The sequence below is a fragment of the Brachyistius frenatus genome, unplaced genomic scaffold, assembly GCF_029030835.1.
Source record: "Brachyistius frenatus isolate BFR_SWC_R1_liver_20210118 unplaced genomic scaffold, ASM2903083v1 Contig_104, whole genome shotgun sequence".
Lineage (NCBI taxonomy): Eukaryota > Metazoa > Chordata > Actinopteri > Embiotocidae > Brachyistius > Brachyistius frenatus.
Genome location: NW_027210703.1, coordinates 941142 through 962049, shown reverse-complemented (window position 1 = coordinate 962049; position 20908 = coordinate 941142). Strand labels below are relative to the sequence as shown.

The 20908-nt window shown below is 46.2% G+C and overlaps 1 protein-coding gene across 7 annotated transcripts in view; it reads right to left on the bottom strand.

The window, feature by feature from the left end:
- Positions 1-16468, bottom strand: part of sema6cb (semaphorin 6Cb) — a 156307-nt gene extending 139839 nt beyond the window's left edge. For all 7 annotated transcript variants that reach the window (XM_069711939.1, XM_069711944.1, XM_069711943.1 and 4 more), the window contains exon 1: positions 16198-16468. The gene's annotated coding sequence lies outside the window, so the exon portion shown is untranslated. The remainder of the gene's footprint in view (positions 1-16197) is intronic.
- Positions 16469-20908: the final 4440 nt, after the last annotated feature.

Here is a 20908-nt window from a genome sequence, read left to right as displayed (position 1 = left end):
CAGCGTGGGAAAAAAAAAAAAAACATCAAAAGCATCCACACAAAAAAAAAAAAAAACTTAAAAAAAAAAAAAAAAAAAAGGCAGATAAGGAACATGCGGGGAAACAAATTCCTGCGCCGGCACAACAAAAGTTCAAGTTCCCAGACTACAAATTGACCTTAAATGCATCTAGATTGTATTTCATCGAGTGCGTTTGTGCTTTATACCGGAACAAAGACGGGCTTCATCATTGTGCGTCGGGCCGGCGGATAGAACCGTGCCGGCGGGCCGGTGAAACACGGGGACGGTGTTATCGGGACCCGACGCCAGAACATCGAAACTACCGACGTCACATGTTGAATTATGGACATAAAGCAAAAAAAAAAAAAAAAAAAAAACAAAAAAAACTGCGAAATGAGATCTGTAGTTTGGAGAATTGGGTCAGAATCCACTGCTGATGGGGAGCGGCATTTTTCAAGGTAAACTGCTTCTTTATTTTTCTTTTAACCGGTAAAAACAGCGTAAATAAGGAAGAACGATAAGTCGCGCATGCGAACCCCATCTCGCCGATTAATACGTTGATAATACATTTGGTTGAATCGACCGAGCGTCGCCGTAGGAAGGAAATATATTCACCCCGGATATCGAATCGGTTGCTTCTCGGCTGAAGGACATCAAACGTCCAGGGGGAACAGAAAAGGGAGCCCGGAGGACGCCGATACGTGATCACCTGGTTGCGCGAGATGGAGATATTGAAAGAGCTTTTGATTTAAAAGGTTGGTTTTTTTTTTTCATTTCATTTTTTTTATTGATAAATTGGTCAGACATCCGTGACTTTAATCAAACTAACCCTAAAAGGTTTCAGGCTTCTTTTCTGGCTCACAATTTTGGCAAACGGCATAAAATAAAACCACATGCTCGAGGAGGGATTTTTTTTATTTCTTTATTTTTATTTAAAGCTTCAAAGCTGACCTCTTGCTTTTGATCAACGATTTGATCGACCAAGCCGTAAAACGGCGGTAATTTTGTGGATTAACTGCCTTTCGGGTATCGGTTTAACAACGCGCGTGAACGTCTCGTATTTTTGAGGGGGTTCAGCGAAAGGTCGCGATGACGTCCCGAAAGTTTGGAGCTTCTTCAAGCGGAAAACAAGTTGGCTTCAAATATCACAGCCACCCTAAAAAGGGAAATTCCAGGTTTGAAGATGATGATGATGATGATGATGATGATGATGATGATGATGATAATGATGATGATGAGTCCCATGTTTCAGTCCTGTTTGTGACCTTTTTCGGTTTCACTTGAGGAGATGGGAGACATTTAAATGGCGTTGTGCCATCGCAGATACTCAATCAGGTCGAACCCTTTTGTTCATAATTACAGTTGTCCTCTGGAAATGTACCGAGATTAAACTCGGGCGAGACCCCCCGCCCCACCCAAAAAAAAAAACTGCTGCTCACATTTCATGATATATATCATCAGTTCAGGGAAAAAAGTCAAACTTATGAACACTTTAGGGAAAAACACAATTTTATATTTATATATATATATATATATATGTGTGTGTGTGTGTAATTTAGAGGCCTGGAAAGCAATTTCCTCAAAAGAAGATGATGAAGATAAAGTTCAACGCAGCATACAGTACTCTGGAGGAAAATTAACAGCAATACATATTACTACCAAGGTCAAAGCAAGGATTCACTGACCGGTTTTATTTAGTACTTTTGGCCATTTTTAATTCCGGTTCTGTTCTCCATCTTTTTTTCTTCTTCTCCTCCTTCTTCTTGGGCGTCGGTGCAGTTTGACCACGTCACCGGTCGTACCGGTTTAGAGGTCTCCCACCTTGTTTTTCCCCTCCCGAGAGCTTAACCACGTAGCTGAGCTCCACCAAACCAGCCCTCAGTAAGCTTCTTCTACGGGAACAATAACACTTTGCTTTTCACAGTTTGGGACGTGTTGATAACGGTCACGATAACGCAATGCTCAAAAAGTAAGTGTGACGCGAGCGCTCAGCGAAATTGTACTGAAGGATATTCTGGTTCCGAGCAAGAGATTAGAGCAGGAAGTCAGATTAAGAGCAGTACAGATGTTTATCATAAAGGGTGGTGGTACTTGATGGTCTTTTAAATGATCGTGTTTTTATTGAGGGTTTTTTCCGATTACGATTTTTTTTTTTTTTTTTTCTACCGGTGGCCGACGGAGAATCTTATTCCAACTTATTTCTTTTCCGCCTCTACCGCGCTAATTGACTGACGTAACCGTCGGCGACCAGCACGCTCGTGCGTTTTTTAGAGCGACCGCTAAATCTAAATCTAGCAGGGATTGGTTGGGGGGGGGGGGGGGGAAGGGAGGCGTGGCCTCTTCTGTCCTCCGCCAAATGGCAAACGGACCGGAGCGCTGCCCTTTCTCCGCTCAGCTGTCTCATGAAAGCGGGGAGGGAGGAGGGAGTGGGTGGCGGGGAGGGGGGGGGGGAGGAGGGACATGTGGTCGGGTATCTTGTTTCAGGGAGAGTGAAGACACGCGCACCCCGAGCGGAGGAGTCCGGCACACTGTGCGACCCCCGAGCGCCCCCCCCCCCCACCCACCCACACCCCCCTCTTTAATTTTTTTTTTCCTCCGTCGCGCATTCCCCTCGCTCCGCATCGCCTCATGGGGTGAGGCTAAGTGGCTTGACCCGCCCCCCCCCCTCACCCCCTCCCCTCCGACAACCACTCAAGAAAAATCAATCCGTATTTTAGTCGTGTCATGGTGTCACGCCCCCCTCTCTCCCCCCCCCCCGCCCCCCACCTCCTCCCTCCCTCGCCCTAACACATGACCCCCGACCCCTGCTGGGTTGTTTTTTTTCTACTCCGGAGAGCGTGACAGGGATTTTATCCGTCCTGCCGGTGTCTGCTCCGTGTCCAACACTAACGAAATCCTCGTGTTGAGGGTGGGTTTGGGGGGGGTGGGGTAAGGGGAGAGGGCTGGGGAGGAGGGGGGGGGCACAATAAATCCAGCTGAGGAGTTCAAGGTGGCCTGACCTGCGTCCGACCCCGTCTCTGGAAAACACGGCTACGAGCTCCAGCTGAGCCTTTCCCTTCGGGGGTCCCCCCCCCACCATCTCCCACCGTCCCACCACCCCCCCCCCCCCCCCAACCACTTTCCTCTTGGCACAATGCCGCTGTGTAAATCAACACATTTATTCGCTCACATTTCACTTCATATCTCGAACAGTTGGGAAGCCGTCTTCTCTGTCATGGGAAGTGCACGGTGGCGAAGGAGAGGAGGAAGAGGAGGGAGAGGAGGAGGAGGGGGGAGGGGCTTAGAATTAGCATAGCGTAATTACACTGGGGAAAAGATCCAGGCTCCAAGGAGCAAGACATAACCTGTAATTTGCCATTGTGCTCCCCGTGCAACTGACAGTCGGTCTATGATATCGGAGATAAATGTCGGAATTCAGGCTGTTAGTTTAACTGATGGTGCATTCAGTATGATAATAACCACGGTCCTGCACACAGTTGAATCTGATGAGCGGTCCCGCAATAGCTCTTCACCCCCACCCCCCACCACCACCCCCCGCTTATGGGGTATTATCATGCTAATCTTTAAAAAAAAAAAAAAAAAAAAAGGAAGAAGAAGAAAAAAATATATATATTTTGGGGGGCGAACGAGGATATGAAATAGGAAGCGAGGGTGAGGGGGGGGGCGGGGAGGAGGAGAGGAGGAGGCCCTCTGGAAGTGAGTGGGACAAAAGGAGGGTCTTTTTTTTCCCGCCCGAGCACAAGCACGGGGTGACAAATGGACACAGACATTATGCCGGCTGGTTAATTAAAAGAACATAGCCTAATTAAAAAGATCTTGCTGGTGAATAGAGCGTCCGCCATGCACCCATGCACCGACTGACCCCCCCCCCCTCCTTTCACGCATTTCATTTTTCACATCAGAGCGGGCTTTGACTGAAGAGCGGTAAACACTGAAGTGGAGCGCGCCGCGGGGGGGGGGGGGGTTGCCGGTAATTGTAAAAAAAAAAAAAAAAAGACGGGTAATTTCAATTAGACGATCATTCATTGAAACCTGCACAAGAGATCTGATTAAAAGCACGAACCCCCCGCCCCCTCCCCCCTCCCGCTTCGTAAATTTGGGGCTCAGAGGCTGTCGGTGGGGAGGGGGGGGGGGAGTTTTATGGTTTCTACGATGTCTGGTGATCTAAGCTGAAATATATAACAGACAGCGAGCGAATATATAATAAAACCGTTAAATATCTACAAATGGGACCGATGAGAGAACGTACAAGTGAGTGGCGCTTTTTATTCTTTTTTCATATTTCAGAGCTTGAAACAGGATAAACACAAAAGAAGGTACTTTTCGGGACACTGGGGGGGGGGGGGGGGGGGGTCATCAGCTGACTTCACTCACGAAGGTTTTGACGCGACGGCTGTCGAGGACACAAAGTGCGACACGTTAATGTTGCCGACATCGGCGTAATTTTGAATATGATGTAATAATTCATAATGTAACAATGGAAATGTTTCTCAACGGCGTTAACGTGCGTCGATAACTGAAGCGTGACTGAAAGCCGATGTATATTTTCCACGTAGGACGTGTGCGTTGCGCTCGGAGGTATTTTTATTATTTTTATTTTTTTAATCAATATTCGATGGCAATAAAACTCATAATTCAATGCAATCGTATGAAAGTAATACAAATATTTTGCAGAATTTTTTCGCACAAACACGTCACGTGACTCACTGACGTGTTGGAGACCGACGGTGAGCCCATATCTGGATTATTATTATTTTTTTATTTTTTTAAAACATGATGAGGTCATCCATTTTATTTTTATTTATTTCTTCTTTTGCAAAACAGAGCGACGTCGTCCGCAAACTGTTTCCAGTCTGTCTGAAGTTTCCGAGGCGACCAACCATGAACGCCTACTTATTTCACACAAAAAAACAAAACAAAATCGCCCGACGACGACGACGACTCGTCCCGTGTTCGACTGGAGGGGATGATGTCGGCCGCGGACGCGGCCCGAGAGCCAAAGCGGCTGTTGTTGTTGCCGCAGCAACAACCTCCCCCCCCCCTCCCCGCCACCCACCCTATTCCTTCCACCTGTCATTGAGTTGTGACATTAAAGCAGTAGCGTGCGGTCTGCCGCTTTGTTTACCCTCGGTTGGCTTTCATGCCGTCAGTCACCAGAAACTGCTCTCCCCCCTCCTCCTCCTCCTCCTCCTCCTCCTCCCGAGGGAGAGACGATGGAGGCGGGAGGGGGGGGGGGGGGGGATTCATTCGCTGGGAAAAAGGGAAGTGGCTTGTGTGACCGAGCGGGAGGCGTTTTTGTTGTGTTTGTGCGTCTCTTTCGGTGGAAACGAGTTTGCAGCAGCAGAGTAAATTAATGAACATGTTTCTCTTCGGGCGCGGAAACACACACACACACACACACACACACACACACACACACACACACACACACACACACACACACACACACACACACACACACAGAGTGACTCTGAAATGATCAGCAGACTAAACCGATCGTTAAAATCGGAACACTCGGCGGTAAAAACGGTTGAAATCGGGAAGAACGACAGCGGCGGACACCGATGGACGTTTTTGAAGATCCATAACGTCTATTTGACTATTTCGAAATCTCGAAAACAAAAAGCCGCACCAATAGCAGGTGAAAGGTTTGTCGTTGACTTTAGCGTTAAAACGATGCAGGGCGGGTATTACGCCAAAGCGCGTGATGCAAAATACAAACATGTATGACCAGGGTCAACAAATAAAACAACAACAAAAAAATGAGGGTCACGTGACAGATGTCATGTGATGACGTACAAAGTCTGTGGAGAGAGGAGGTCGCGGGTGGTTGGTTAGCGTAACGATTTAACTTGCGTCAAATATGTTGAAGTAACTTACATGACGCACGTAACACTAGTTAGTTAAAAGTAATAGTTTTTACGTTGCTGCGATCTTCTCCTAAACCTAGCCAAGTAGTTCTTGTGACTAAACCTAAGGCTCGGTGCCCTCCGGTGGACTGAAGGGTGTATTACACGCTTTTGGTGTGACAGAAAAGCTGATTAGTCGTTTATTTCTTCGGTCATCGTTATTCAGCTTTCCGAGCCCGGTAATCTTATTTAATTAAGGTAGATTAAACATTTTGAGAAACAACAAGCAATTTAAAAAGATCTTGACCTCGAAGGTTTGTTCCATACTTTTCAGAATGAAAAGAATCATCTGTATTAAATAATAAATAATCAGTTTCGGGACGGCGGCCTCGTACAGTAAACGCATTTAAATGTTTTTTTAGTTTTTTTTTAAAGAAAAGTCTTTAATTAATACTTCGATGCGTCATCGCTGAACCGTCGGACGTTCATGCAGAATCGCTCGTCGCCGGCTGACCGCGAGCACGAAAACAGACACAGCTGCAGGAGTGAGTCAACGCATGGTTAATAAACTGGAGACACACACACACACACACACACACACACACACACACACACACACACACACACACACACACACACACACACTCTCTTGGAATGGGAAGAGTTCATGGCACTGGAGGGGAGGAGGAGGAAGAGGAGGAGGAGGAGGGAGGAGGAGGAGGAGATCTGTTTTACTCTCCCTGGACGGCTGCCCGGTTTGGATTCATATGACACTAACTGAACCCACCCCACCCCACCACCTCCCCCACCCCTCCCGATAAACCCCTGCGCCCCCCCCCCCTCCGAACACGGGTTTAAAAATAGCCTCGATTCGATGGAAACGAGCCCGGAGTTCTGAGAAAACGGATGAAAACGGCCGAGCTAAGTGTAGGCGAGCAGACTTACTTATCGCACGCCACGTCCGAGCCAAACGATCGCATATGGTGACCGCTGAAACATACACAAATAATAGCGTGAGAGCTACAAAGTAGTGGTTGTTGATCTGTACGCCCCCCCACCCCTCCCGCCCCCATCTCCCAAATGTACACACGGGTGAAACACTCTCCCGTACAAAGCTCAGAGATTCGCAGTTAAACCTTAAAGAGACAAAAAAAAAAAAAAAAAAAAAAAACAGGCATGGCGGAGTCTAAATTTAACAGATTCCAGATTTAAGCACGAAGGTGTTTCTGTTTGCAGGAAAGAAAACAAAACCTGCCGCACTTCCTATCTGCAAAACGCAGGGTGCATGCATAAGAAATCGGATAAAAGCACCTCGGGGGTGGAGGGTGGTGGTGGTGGAGGTGGGGGGGGGGGGGGGGTGGAGGAGGGAAATCCAATCCGACCGACTTTCATAAACCGTCACCGAACCGAACCGGTTCGGCTTGCGGGGTTTTAACGTCCGCCGTCCATCCCGGGGAGCGTGAACGAGGGCGGGAGGGCACGGTGGTGGTGGTGGTGGTGGGGGGGGGGGGGACAAGGTCAAGGAACAAGGTCAAACGGTTCGGGCTAATTTTGGAAAAAGTTTGAAAATTAGATGCCGCCGTCAGCGCCCCTCGTTCCAAAGTACACATGTCAAATTACCCTCGCCGAGACGAGACGAGAGCCGGGTGATAACTCTCTGGGAGAGGAGGGGGAAAAAAATTAAAAAAGCATTTTCTGCGAACACTTCAAATCAATTAAAAACGCCAATGCCTGTCACCCGAGTGCGCGGAGAGAGGGAACGATGGGGGCCTGAATGTGCGTGGGCGGCAGCTTTTGGATCCGTAGGACATAAGAAAGAAAGGAAAAAAAAAAAAAAAAAAGAGCTCATCTTAGGTTTTTTTTTTCTTTTTAATTTTCTGCTTCATTTCACATTTCGAGACCATAAAAATTCTCATTTGGAAAAGAAAAAAAAAAAAAAAAAACCTGCAATAAGCAACAATGAGACTTGATCATAACTCTGAATTACTTCTGTCGTAACTAAGCAGTCGACCCCCACCTTACCCCCACCTCCTTGTCCCTCCTCCCCCGTGCAATCAACCTAATTGAAAATATGTGACGAGCCGGACCGTTTCTGTGCAACAGATTATCAAACGAGAACATTTGAAAAAGAAATAAAGAAATCAGATATTCGGCGCGTCGGTCTCACTCTTGTCAAAGACTCCCCATTTCTTTGCGTCACCCTCGTTCTGCCCCGCGGCCTCGGTTACGCAACTCTTTACAACTTGGGAGTCGAGTCCATCGGACTCCAAATGTTTATTCAACGACTTATTATCTTTGAGAAGTTTGTTTGGTTTATCGGGTGTTTTTTTGTTGTTTTTTTTTTAACGTAAACCGACCACAAGGTGTTAAACCGGGGCTCGAAGTAACCGCAAGAAATTCTTGACGACGTGACAAATCGGTCGGTCAACAGAAGTAATAAACACGTCGGATCGTGCCGATGAGAAATTTCTCAAAAGCCAAAAACGTTCGACCGGCCGCCCGAACGGGACTGAAATAGATCCTGGCGTCACGCAAGACGTCGGACGGCGAAACTTGGTGCTTTTATGTGGAGCTAAGCGTTGCAAAAAAACAACAACAAAAAAAAGACAAACAGCACTTTGAGCTTTTGTCATCATGTTGTTGATATATGAGGAAGTAATGGTGAAAATAAAAGCGCTCGCTGCCCCGAGATTACTCCAAACTTCAGGACAACTTGACTCCCGTTCAAATCGCAACTATTAAAAAAATAATAAAAAAAAAAAAGTCTTACAACCTTCAGAAGATTACCTGAATAAAAACAACATAAAAAAATAAAATTGAATTAAAAAAAATAAGACTTATCTTAACATTGCACAAAGCAGCAGCTTAGGCACGAGGCCGACTGCTAAATATTTAACCGAAATTGAACAGTCTGGCAGGGCTGCTTGTCCAGCTCAAGTTTAAACGACAGACTAATGAACGGTCTAAAAAAAATAAATAAAAAAATAAAGCCGAACGGTGCCAACACAGATTCTCCGGCATCGTCGGCCAATTTAAACGAAGCCAACCTGTTTTCATTTTTTTTTCCTCTCAATGTATCTGGATCAACCTTGTTTTCTCTCAATTTTATCACACCGTCAGTGGTGAGATTTTGAAATCCGTGTCACCAAATGTTGGACGATGTGGACGAACGACGACGAGCGGCCAAACGTATCGGGACAAAAGGGTCCCCATTAAAACGAGGGTTATTTTGAACAGCTCCAAATGGTTTTTTTGGTGTTTTTTTTCTCTCGGGTAGCGACTTTCCACAAACGTCCCGTCGTGCCAAACTTTTGTTGTTTTTTTTTGGAGACTCGTACACCAAAACCGGAGAGAGAGCGAGGTGGTGAGAGGTCTTCCCGGTGTCCCCCGGTAGGTCTTTCCAAGGGAAACGACCCTCCGGCACAAAGACGGACGGTTACATTTCCTGCACAAACAACAGGCCGTTTGTTTGGGAGGAAACGAGGGGAAGAGGAACCGGGGCCTGTTGGTACGAGCCGAGATAGCCACCGCGGCTTCCAAACGGGCGAGAGAAAATAACTCCACCGACAGAAAAAGGAAAAACGTCCAACAAATCGAGAAAAAAATTTAAATAAAATAAAAAATCCCCCCAAAAAGGACGTTAGGGTGCCGCCCACGCCGCTTTGATGGAGAGCCAATCTCTGGGATGGTGAAGCGCCGGGGAAAAAAAAAAAAAAAAACAGCAGCAAACACGCAGCGATGAAGATGGAAATGAGGAGAAGAAGAAAAAAAAAAAAAAGCTGGTGCAGCAAATTGCCAGATGGACGCGAGTTTCTACCGATATTTAGAAAGTCAAAGACCGAAGAGACGAATGAAACGACGTGAAATGTCAGACTGAGGTCAAAGGGGTCACCTGCGGTTAGAAACCCGTTTGGTTATTATTTGGTCAACCGTGCCCCCCCCCCCACCGAAAGCTCAGGTACCTCACGGAGGAAGCATGGGGAGATTTTTTTTTACAGCATATTTGCCACCGAGCAACTTTCGTTTCGACTAAAATCGGACGATATCTTTCGTTCTCCTCAACACGTCCGTGAAGAGAGATACCCAGGTGCATGCTGGGTCTTATATTCGTCTACTTATATTTACTGGATATTCGAGGTGGTTGTCCTGTGCATTTCTCACAGAGTGGAATTAGCATAATAATAAAATAAATTTATAAAAAAAAATCTAAGTAAAGCAACTGCGCGTGAGACGTGTTCACGGTTTCGATTGCGGCATAAATGCAGCAAATATTTAGAATTATTCAAAAACTAGAAGCAAAATGCTTTTATACAATAACCATAAATATCGGAGCCACGTTTTTGTTGTTGTTGTTGTTGTTGTTGTTGTTGTTTTGTTGTGTGTTACATCTCTTGCAGCTATCAAAAAACAAAATCAAATGATTCGAATGAGACACGCGCGTCTCCGTCGTCTCCGTCCATCGGCGGGAGGTTTCATCGGACGTGGCGGCGACAGCCAAGCGAAGCCGCATGCGATTTTGCCGGGTTTTTTTCTCGGCCACACACACACACACACACACACACACACACACACACACACACACACTTCAGCCGCTTCCTACCATTAAACACGGAATCGAGGAGAATCGAAGTGGAATTAAGAGGCGAGCCGGCGTTCCCGTCGGCGGCAAAGAGAGAGCCTGTTGTGATGTCTGTATTATCTTCAGCTTTTTTCTTCTTTTTAAAAAAAATAAATAAACAGGATTCTGGGGGATTGCGGGCGACGGGGCTGAATGGGAAGTCTTTGGAAGATCTTTGCGCTTAGTCACCGGCTGATAATCCTTTCAAACGATGTGAATCCTCGTACACGCGAGGCCGCATTAGCTACTTCTTCGCACGAAGTATGCAGGGAAGATGGCAAGGATTCAGTTTTTTTTTATTTTTTTGGATGATTCATTTTCTTTCCTTTCACGAGAGGCTTTTTTTCCTTTTTTTTTTTTTTTTTTTGGTCGTGCGCGTCGCTTCCCGAGCCGCTTCCCGAGCCGCTTCCCGAGCCGCTTCCCGAGCCGCTTCCCGAGCCGCTTCCCGAGCCGCTTCCCGAGCCGCTTCCCGAGCCGCTTCCCGAGCCGCTCTTCTCGTCGGGCGGCAAAACCCGAGTCGAGCGCGTGACGCCTCCGCCGCCGCGCAGAAAGATCGGCGGGTCGGTCCTCCGTCTAAAGAAAAAGGTGGCGACGAATACCGAAGTGTGGAAGACAAAAAAAAAAAGAAAAAAAAAGAAACCTGAATCCACAAGTGTTAGCGCTCCGACTGCAGCCGGAAAAAAAAACCGCAAAGAAAAAACAACAACACAGAAACCTCGATGCATGACGGAGCGTGGAAATAAAACATAAGAGGATATTAAAAAGAGAGAGAGCCTTGAAAGACAGACGGCAGTCGAGGTTTTAATTCTTTAACAAAGATTCTCTTATGGGACATAACCCCCCCCCACCTCCCCCCACCCCTCCTCGAGCCTAAAAATATAAATCTGAGGCAATCTGCTGACATGGCGAGCTGCAGGTTGTATTTCGCCCTCTAATTGCTGGACTCCGTCCACCGCGCTCCGCGGAGCGGAACCAGACGGGTCGTCCGGTGTCTCCCGCTGCGGCGGCGGCGGCGGCGGCTTGGCGAGCGGAGCCCGAGTCCGTGTTTCGACAAGGGGTTAATGTTTCTGAGGAGCAGCTCGACAAAACCGCAGGAAGACAGCCAGTCTGGACGGACCGAGGCCTGTCACTTGTCCAGTTTTGCGGTCCGCCGCCTCCCGCCATCTTTTTTTCATCATCATCATCATCTTCTTTCTTCTTCTTCTTCTTCTTCTTCCCCCTTCGTAGCCTTTCACTGAACTCGAAGCTTTTCCTCCCCCAATTTTTTTTTTTTTTTTTTTTTTTTTCACGCACTCATCGGCTCGTCTATAATTTCCATCTCCTCGGACTAAACCACACCGGGACCGCAGGAGGGATTGCAACTTTTGCGCGCCTGTTTTTGGAATCAAAAGTAATTACCGGCCCGCCGAAGGGTTCAAATCTAATACCTGATGATTGGACCGGCGGGAGAAGGAGGGGGGGGGGGGTCGTCAGCGCTGCGTTCACCTTTACCTCCAGTGTTGCTGCAATAATAGGGAAATAGATGCATCTAAATTGGCAGTATATGTTACTTCTGGGCCAGAAGCTATCTGTAAGTGAACTTAAAAAAAAAATAATAATAATAAATACCGTGCAGTCCGATAAACCTGGAACATACTCTGCACTGAATCAGCAAAACAAACAGCCAAATCTTCAGTGGATCTTTTTTTTTTTCCTGCTCGGAGGAGCAGCTAAAATCTGACGAAACGGGGGAGTAAGAAGAAGAACAAGAAGAAGAAGAAGAAGAAGAAGAAGAAGAACAAAAAGAAGAACAGGAACAAGAAGAAGAAGAAGAACAAAAAGAAGAACAGGAACAAGAAGAAGAACAAGAAGAACAAAAAGAGGAACAAGAAGAAGAAGAAGAACAAAAAGAAGAACAGGAACAACAAGAACAACAACAACAAAAAGAAGAACAGGAACAAGAAGAAGAAGAAGAAGAACAAAAAGAAGAACAGGAACAAGAAGAAGAAGAACAACAACAAAAAGAAGAACAGGAACAAGAAGAAGAAGAAGAACAACAAAAAGAAGAACAGGAACAACAAGAAGAACAAGAAGAAGAACAGGAACAAGAAGAAGAAGAACAAGAAGAAGAACAAAAAGAGGAACAAGAACAACAACAACAACAACAAAAAGAAGAACAACAACAACAACAACAACGACAACAACAAGAAGCTACTTCCCGTCAGAAGAGTGGTGGAGGACCTACCCGCCGAGTCCTTCTGCAGCTCTTAACCTGCGCATTTGTAACGCTCAGCTGCAACATGTCAACGTGATTCCTCACCAGCTGTGGCCAAACAGGGGCCAAGACCCGGAGCCCCCCCTCCCCCCCCCCCGGTCTCGGCAGATACCCCCGTACCGGCACGTGCTGCGTCAGCCGTGGATTATGGATGACGGAGAGCTCACCGGGTTGACAGGTAATTATTCACTCCCCGGGGGAGGAGGGGGGGGGGTCCCGCACCGTTTCACTGGACACAACACCACCAGGCCGGGGGGGAGGGGGGGGGTAGCCTTGTAGCTCACATCCTCATTAACCCAACCTCTTCCCTTCTTCTTCTTCTTCTTTTTTTTTATTTTATTTTTTATTTTCTTCCCCTCCACCAAGCCCTTCAAGAAGCAAGGCTCCCATTGGTTGCACAGTTGCCACGGGCAACCAGCCATTATCGTAAAATGAAATACGAGGCGCCGCAGACCGGTGCATCGCTCAGGTGCTTCGGGGAAGGGGGGGGGGGGGCAAACAAAAGTCCCATACGTCGCGGATGAGGAGCGGAGATTGACTGCTGCTTCCCGAAACGTCCCGTTTCTTTGGACCTCGGCGGTCGCTGCACATCCGCTGGAGGTCCGGAGACACTTCAGACAAATCGCCGCCGTTGAACAGCCCCCAAAAATATATTATCCAACGCTGAGCCAAAGGAGTCGATGAGCAGCTTTATATTCAATCCAGCAGACGAAGTTAAAGAGTCTTCAACTGAAAGTCAGATTTTTTTTTTTTTTTCCTCCGAACTAATGCAAACTTCGAACTAACTGCGTGTATGTACATTATATACACACACATATATATATATATATATATATATATATAGGCATGTTCAGACATTGAGCACTTTATCGTGATGATGAAAATGGAAATAGGCTGAACACCCCCCCCCCCCTAAGGGCCACGGTCCTCAGCCCCCTGGTTAGGGAGCCTATTTCAACCGTCATTACCCTGAGGACCATTAGGAAGATGCCATCTGCACACACACACACACACAACACCACCACCACCACCACCTCCCTCCATCAGTGGGGAGGGCGGGAGGAGGGAGGGAGGGAAGGAGGGAGGAGGGGGGGGGGCGAGACCTCTTGTCATTTCAAACTGAAAGCAAGCGGCGAAATGGAAATCGGAAACAAAATTACACACTGGGCTTAAATGCACCATTAACCATGCTAACCGAGCGACGGACCCATCAGGGGCCCCGAAACCCGGAGCGCCACGAAGAGCGAGCAATTTTCAGCGCCGACGAGGAAATGAACGCACCGCTCGGTGCTTCGCTCTCTCGCTCTCTCGCTCCGCCTCGCACGTGTTTACGACCGCGACTCGGGCCGTCAGCAGAATGTGACTTTCCTAATTGGTGCGGAGAGAGGAACGAGAAAAAAAAAGAAAAAAGAAAAGCAAAAGAAACGTAGAGGAGTTGGTTCGGACCGTGAACGTGATTTTCAGACTTCGTTAGCGGCGGCACGACAAAAACACACCTGCGGTAGTTTTTTTTTTTTTTTTTTTTTAAGTATCGGGCCGCACGGGAGGGGGAGGGGGAGGGCATGGGGAGGGCAAGCGTCGCCAGGAAAACCACATCGCGGCTGCAAAGAGTGCAAAGTCACCGTAACAACTGCGGCGGGAGGAGGAAACCGCGGCGATGCCGACGCGCCGGCATCTGAGCAGGAACCGGAGGAAAGAAGAAGAAGAAGAAATAAATAAATAAAATCACAAGATACGACCGCCGCGCTGAAAACAATCTGACCGGTAGAGCGAAGGGAGTGCATGATTGCCCCCCCCCACCACCACCACCACCACCACCACATCCCCTCCCCCCACCCCCCCAAAACAGCCAAAACAAATGGCAACACTCTCCAAGCGAGTAAGTATGGCCCCTGCTGTCCAATCAACGCCAATGTAAGCTTTAAACTGGGCATACTTTTTTTTTTTTTTTTTTTTTTAAATACCTGTGAAACTTTTTGCAAAGGCTGATAGATTAAAGGAGGTACAAAAAATAAATAAATAAAATAATGCAAAACGCATTCAAGAGGGCACATGCAAAATTATACCTTGCAGAATACAACAACAACAACAACAACAACAACAAAAAGAAGTAGCGGTGTCGTCTTGTCTGTGTTTGTGCACCGGAGAGATTTATTCATCGTTGAAATGTTCTTAGCATTCGACTGAAACTGAACACCCACCGAGGGAGACGAGAGGGCTAATGCACAACAGGCTGAGACAAATCACAGACCCTGTTTCTGCAGAAGGAGGAAGAGGAAGAGGAAGAGGAAGAAGAAGAAGAAGAAGAAGAAGAAGAAAACAGGCTGGAGAGCAACCCTCAGCATCTATTTCAACATAAATAACCACCAGCGGCTCGATCGCAGCAGAGAAGAAGAAGAAGAAGAAATAAAAACACCACAGGTTTTTTTTAATCTCTTTGTTGCACCTAGAGGTCCAAACACACAACTCCGCGTGCAAAAAGCAAGAAAAGAAACCTGTTAGAACAATGAGCTCATCGTTGTTGTTTTTTTGTGTGTTTTTTTCCCCTCCGAGTTTGGCATCGAGACAGAACTGCAAGATGAAGTAAGCATGATTTTAGGGGAGGTGGGAAAATCTGTGCAAAGAGAGAAAAGGAAAACGTCCACAGGCTCGGATCGATTTGATCTGCTTAATATATTAAAAAAAAAAATTAAAAGACAAGACAGCAGATTCACGAACAGGTTCCCGAGTAAACGAGTTTTGGCCTGTCTGCGGGAAAAAAAAAAAAAAAAAAAAGACCAAGTAAAACCAAGAGGGGTGGGGAGGGGAGTGGGGGGGGGGGGGTATCCAAATTCACGCAAGTGTCACTCAAGAGACGTTATCAGCTGCCCCTATTCGCGATAAGTTGCACGGTGGACTCCTGCAGCAGCAACAGACGAAAACATGATCCGAGCGGGTTTTTTTGTTTTGTGTGGTTTTTTTTTGTTGCAGGACTGAGCTCCACGAGGTGTTTAGTTTGAACTGCTTAAAATGATAACGAAATGGTGCAAAATGAGCTGCTAAATCAGTGCAACCTCAGCTGATACACGCATACATTTCTGCTGATCATTCCCCCCCCCCCCCCCCTTTTTTTTTTTTTTTTTTTTGCACACACACACACACACACATATATATATATATATACAAAACGACCGAGACTCCCGACAAACAGAGCCTAGAAAAAACAAGCGGCTTCTCCGGAGCTCAAATTCAACTTGGAGCTATAGTTTGGGGTTTATATTTTTTTTTAAATAATAATTATTATTATAAAAAAAAATAATAATAATAATAATTTTTTTTAAAAACATGTCATGAATAATTTTAGCGCCGGAATAATCTCCTTCTTTTGTGGAAAACTCAAAAGCACCACAGTCCGAAGGAGCAAAGTAAAGCACAGCTGCAGCTGCAGCTGCAGCAGCGTCGCCAAGTCTCCAACAAGCGAACGAATCACTTCTTACCTTCACTGTTTCCTTCGTACTTCCACGAGGAGGGCAACAAAAAAACAAAAACAACCAACAAAAAAAAAAAAAATAGATATTCGTCGGCGTCTTTTGGAGTGAAACACTGTCGCAGAGAAGAAGAAGAAGAAGCAATAAAGTCGCGGTGACGATTACAAACGAGAGGAGTTGTTTTTTTGTGTGTGTGTGTGTGTGTGTGTGTCGCTGGTTGCTTCGCCAAGTGGTTAGTATTCCCAGAGCGGCAGCGCGGCGGAAAGGCGCCCCTCGCTGCTGTGACAGGACTGGAGCCAGTCGGACTGAAACCTCAACACTTCGAGCTGCCGCGCAGGCCACGCCCCCTCCCGCCCCCCTGCGCCGCTGTTTGACAGGCGTTCCAACCAATCAGGGTGCGGGACCGTTGCGGATGATGTCGTTCTCCGATTGGCCAATAGTTCGAGGTCTTGCGTAAGGCGCTCCCGCCCAGCGAGCGGCTGGCTCACTTTTCTCCCAGATGTTAAATGCCTGAACATCAGGGCAGCTGCTGTAAAACCTAAGCCGGCCAATCGGCGCGCAGGACAGGGGATTTAAAAAAAAAAAAAAAAAAACATAGTTTGGATTTGGTGGGAGGAGTTAGAGCCATTTAAATCAACATGCAGCTATATTAGCAAGATTATTCTCTTGTAAATCATTGCACCAAATTTAGCAGGTGTTTGGTCTTGTAATTATTAATCTTACACTTATTCTCATTTTACACTTCGTGGTACATCATTACATCAGCGTAGATTTATTATAGTCACTTGTAATATGGAAATATGGCCATCGCATTGAATGTAAGAAGACAAGTTTAACCGTGATATAAGGTCTGAATAACATGGCAGCTACAGTGGGTACGGAAAGTATTCAGACCCCTTTAAATTTTTCACTCTTTGTTTCATTGCAGCCATTTGCTCAAATCAAAAAAAAGTTCATTTTATTTCTCATTAATGTACACTCAGCACCCCATCTTGACAGAAAAAAACAGAAATGTAGAAATTTGTGCAAATTTATTGAAAAAGAAAAACTGAAATATCACATGGTCATAAGTATTCAGACCCTTTGCTGTGACACTCATATTTAACTCACATGCTGTCCATTTCTTCTGATCCTCCTTGAGATGGTTCTACTCCTTCATTGGAGTCCAGCTGTGTTTAATTAAACTGATTGGACTTGATTAGGAAAGACACACACCTGTCTATATAAGACCTTACAGCTCACAGTGCATGTCGGAGCAAATGAGAATCATGAGGTCGAAGGATCTGTCCAAGGAGCTCAGAGACAGAATTGTGGCAAGGCACAGATCTGGCCAAGGTTACAAAATAATTTCTGCAGCACTCAAGGTTCCTAAGAGCACAGTGGCCTCCATAATCCTTAAATGGAAGAAGTTTGGGACGACCAGAACTCTTCCTAGACCTGGCCGTCCAGCCAAACTGAGCAATCGTGGGAGAAGAGCCTTGGTGAGAGAGGTAAAGAAGAACCCAAAGATCACTGTGGCTGAGCTCCAGAGATGCAGTAGGGAGATGGGAGAAAGTTCCACAAAGTCAACTATCACTGCAGCCCTCCACCAGTCGGGGCTTTATGGCAGAGTGGCCCGACGGAAGCCTCTCCTCAGTGCAAGACATATGAAAGCCCGCATAGAGTTTGCCAAAAAACACATGAAGGACTCCCAGACTGAGAAATAAGATTCTCTGGTCTGATGAGACCAAGATTGAACTTTTTGGCGTTAATTCTAAGCGGTATGTGTGGAGAAAACCAGGCACTGCTCATCACCTGCCCAATACAATCCCAAAAGTGAAACATGGTGGTGGCAGCATCATGCTATGGGGGTGTTTTTCAGCTGCAGGGACAGGACGACCGGTTGCAATTGAAGGAAAGATGAATGCGGCCAAGTACAGAGATATCCTGGAAGAAAACCTCTTCCAGAGTGCTCTGGACCTCAGACTGGGCCGAAGGTTCACCTTCCAACAAGACAATGACCCGAAGCACACAGCTAAAATAACAAAGGAGTGGCTTCGGAACAACTCTGTGACCATTCTTGACTGGCCCAGCCAGAGCCCTGACCTAAACCCAATTGAGCATCTCTGGAGAGACCTGAAAATGGCTGTCCACCAACGTTCACCATCCAACCTGACGGAACTGGAGAGGATCTGCAAGGAAGAATGGCAGAGGATCCCCAAATCCAGGTGTGAAAAGCTTGTTGCATCGTTCCCAAGAAGACTCATGGCTGTACTAGCTCAAAAGGGTGCTTCTACTCAATACTGAGCAAAGGGTCTGAATACTTATGACCATGTGATATTTCAGTTTTTCTTTTTTAATAAATTTGCGCAAATTTCTACATTTCTGTTTTTTTCTGTCGAGATGGGGTGCTGAGTGTACATTAATGAGAAATAAAATGAACTTTTTTGATTTTAGCAAATGGCTGCAATGAAACAAAGAGTGAAAAATTGAAAAGGGTCTGAATACTTTCCGTACCCACTGTAACTATATCAACCATCTAATCAATTTGATATACTGTGAATTGAATTGCACTTTGCACTGGCATTTATGCCAATGTGCACACAGAAATAATTCATTGTTTGAAGAAATCTCTTTGACTGTTAATAAAATGTCAGAATATAGGAAAAAAAAATAAAAATTGTGAAAGCGCTGACTAATCGCTTCAGATTGCTTCTTTTGTCCTATCAACTTAAAATAAACAAAAAAACTAAAGATCATCAATTGACATTAACATAATACAGATAAAAGCTGCAACAACAACAAAAAAAACTTCCCGTTACAAAATGAGGTATTTTTGCTTGACAACTGACTTGGAGGACAGTTGTTTTGTGCCCTACAACAAAATATTTAGTTGACTCCAAATAATATACACAACACATTCAAATGCATACATTCTCTGTCAAACAAATACCATATATTTCACAACACATTGCACGAGAGGGACTAAAAATGCGACTGGCGTGCGCACTGAATGTCCTACAAAGCCGAGTACAATTTGAAATGGCAGGGTACAAAGTGTACCAAGAACAGTTAATCAGCCGGTGGTGGTGGTGGTGACGATGATGATGATTTGTCGTACATTGCCAGGAACACTAATAAGACACCTGTGCGGGGACGGCAGCGCGGAGGCATTCGGTGTGACTGCATCTGTGTTTGACGCTAATCTCATAGACGGGCCGCGGACTCACAGACTGATTCATTTCCGAGCCTTCGTCTCGCGCATTCCCATCTCGGTCAATCTTTCTTGACAAAACGATCCCGAGTTACGCGCGGGACAAGAGTTCAAGTGGCCTCCGCAGCGGTTCCAACACACATACCGTGAGCCACTTTAGTCGTCAGATAAACGAGGAGACCTCCCATTTTTTTTTTTTTTTCAGGTCACCCTTGTTCATTATATTTTGCTTCGGCCTGGAGCTGCAGGAAAAAAAATAAAAATAAAAAAAAAAGTTTCGGGTTTAGCTGTGACTCAACAGCGCTTGATTTATTCGGGTCATTTTTCTTTTTTTCTTTCTTCGGTTCTTCGTTTGCTGCCTGTCGAGAGAGAGAGAGAGAGAGAGAGAGGCGCAGTCGAGGTGAAGAAGAGGACAAGAGCCGGGAGGGCCAGGATTTGGGTTTTGGGTAAATCTCTGGCCACCGCCCGGTCCACCGCAACGAGCTCCGAAAGGTTTTGGCAGTAAAGAGGTTTCGATCTATTGGCGAGCCTCGTTCGCCAGTCGGAGCAGTTTCTCCGAGCGGCGGTTTGCGACCTTCGTGCGTCTATCTCTCCTGAGGTCTGCGCTGCTTCTTCTTTTTTCTTTTTTTTAATAGAAAGTACATTGCAAAGCTTCTCCGATGTGAATTGATTGCCGGGTTAACGGCGAGGGTGGTCCCGCATCCTGGAGTACGTGCATATTGGATTTCTTGTCAAGCGACGGATGAAAAGAGCGACGCCCGCTCTCGTAAAGAAGCCCAGAGCCGGTTAGCTTAGCATAGAGATTGGGAAAAAAAAAAAAAAAAGCGGCACCTATAAATCTCTCATTCACGCGTCTCGTCTTGTTTGCTTAATGTATACTAAAAACTTGGAATAAGAAGAATAAGTTCCCCGATCCGTGACCTCTCACGACGTGAATCCAGGAGTTATCGTGCGATGACATTTTATGTTACTTTCATTTTGTGACTCTCAGCATACAAAGGGTAGCATCTCCTTGCCTCTTCGCCTTCTTATCTCATAAAACAAAACACTTCAAGCAAAAAAAACAACAACAACAACAAAAACAACAGAGGTGTTAAGAAATTAAAACACAATGATTGGTTAGAAAAAGGGCAGCGACGCTTCGGGCCGTCATCGCCATTCGAACCGACGTTCGCTTGTTTGCATTGGAAGGAGGAAGTCGACAGAGTAAGCCAGAAACATTTTTGCCAAGTCACAAACGCCACCGAAGGACATTAGAGACTCGCTTTCGCTCCTCCGGCAAAGCAGATGTCAACGTTTTTTTGTTTTTTTTGTCCCTTAGTTTCGTTTTAAACGTACCTGGAAGAAATCTGTCGTGCATTTGTAGATGTAGGACAAATATACAGCGACACCAACAGGGAGGTGTCTGATCAGTTGTAAATTCCTTCTGCAGCAACGTGGAACATGAAACATTCAACAACTATTTTCAGTTACAACAAGTCTTGCGCCAGATTGTGTGGGCCCCAACAGAGCCCTGATCTCATCTCA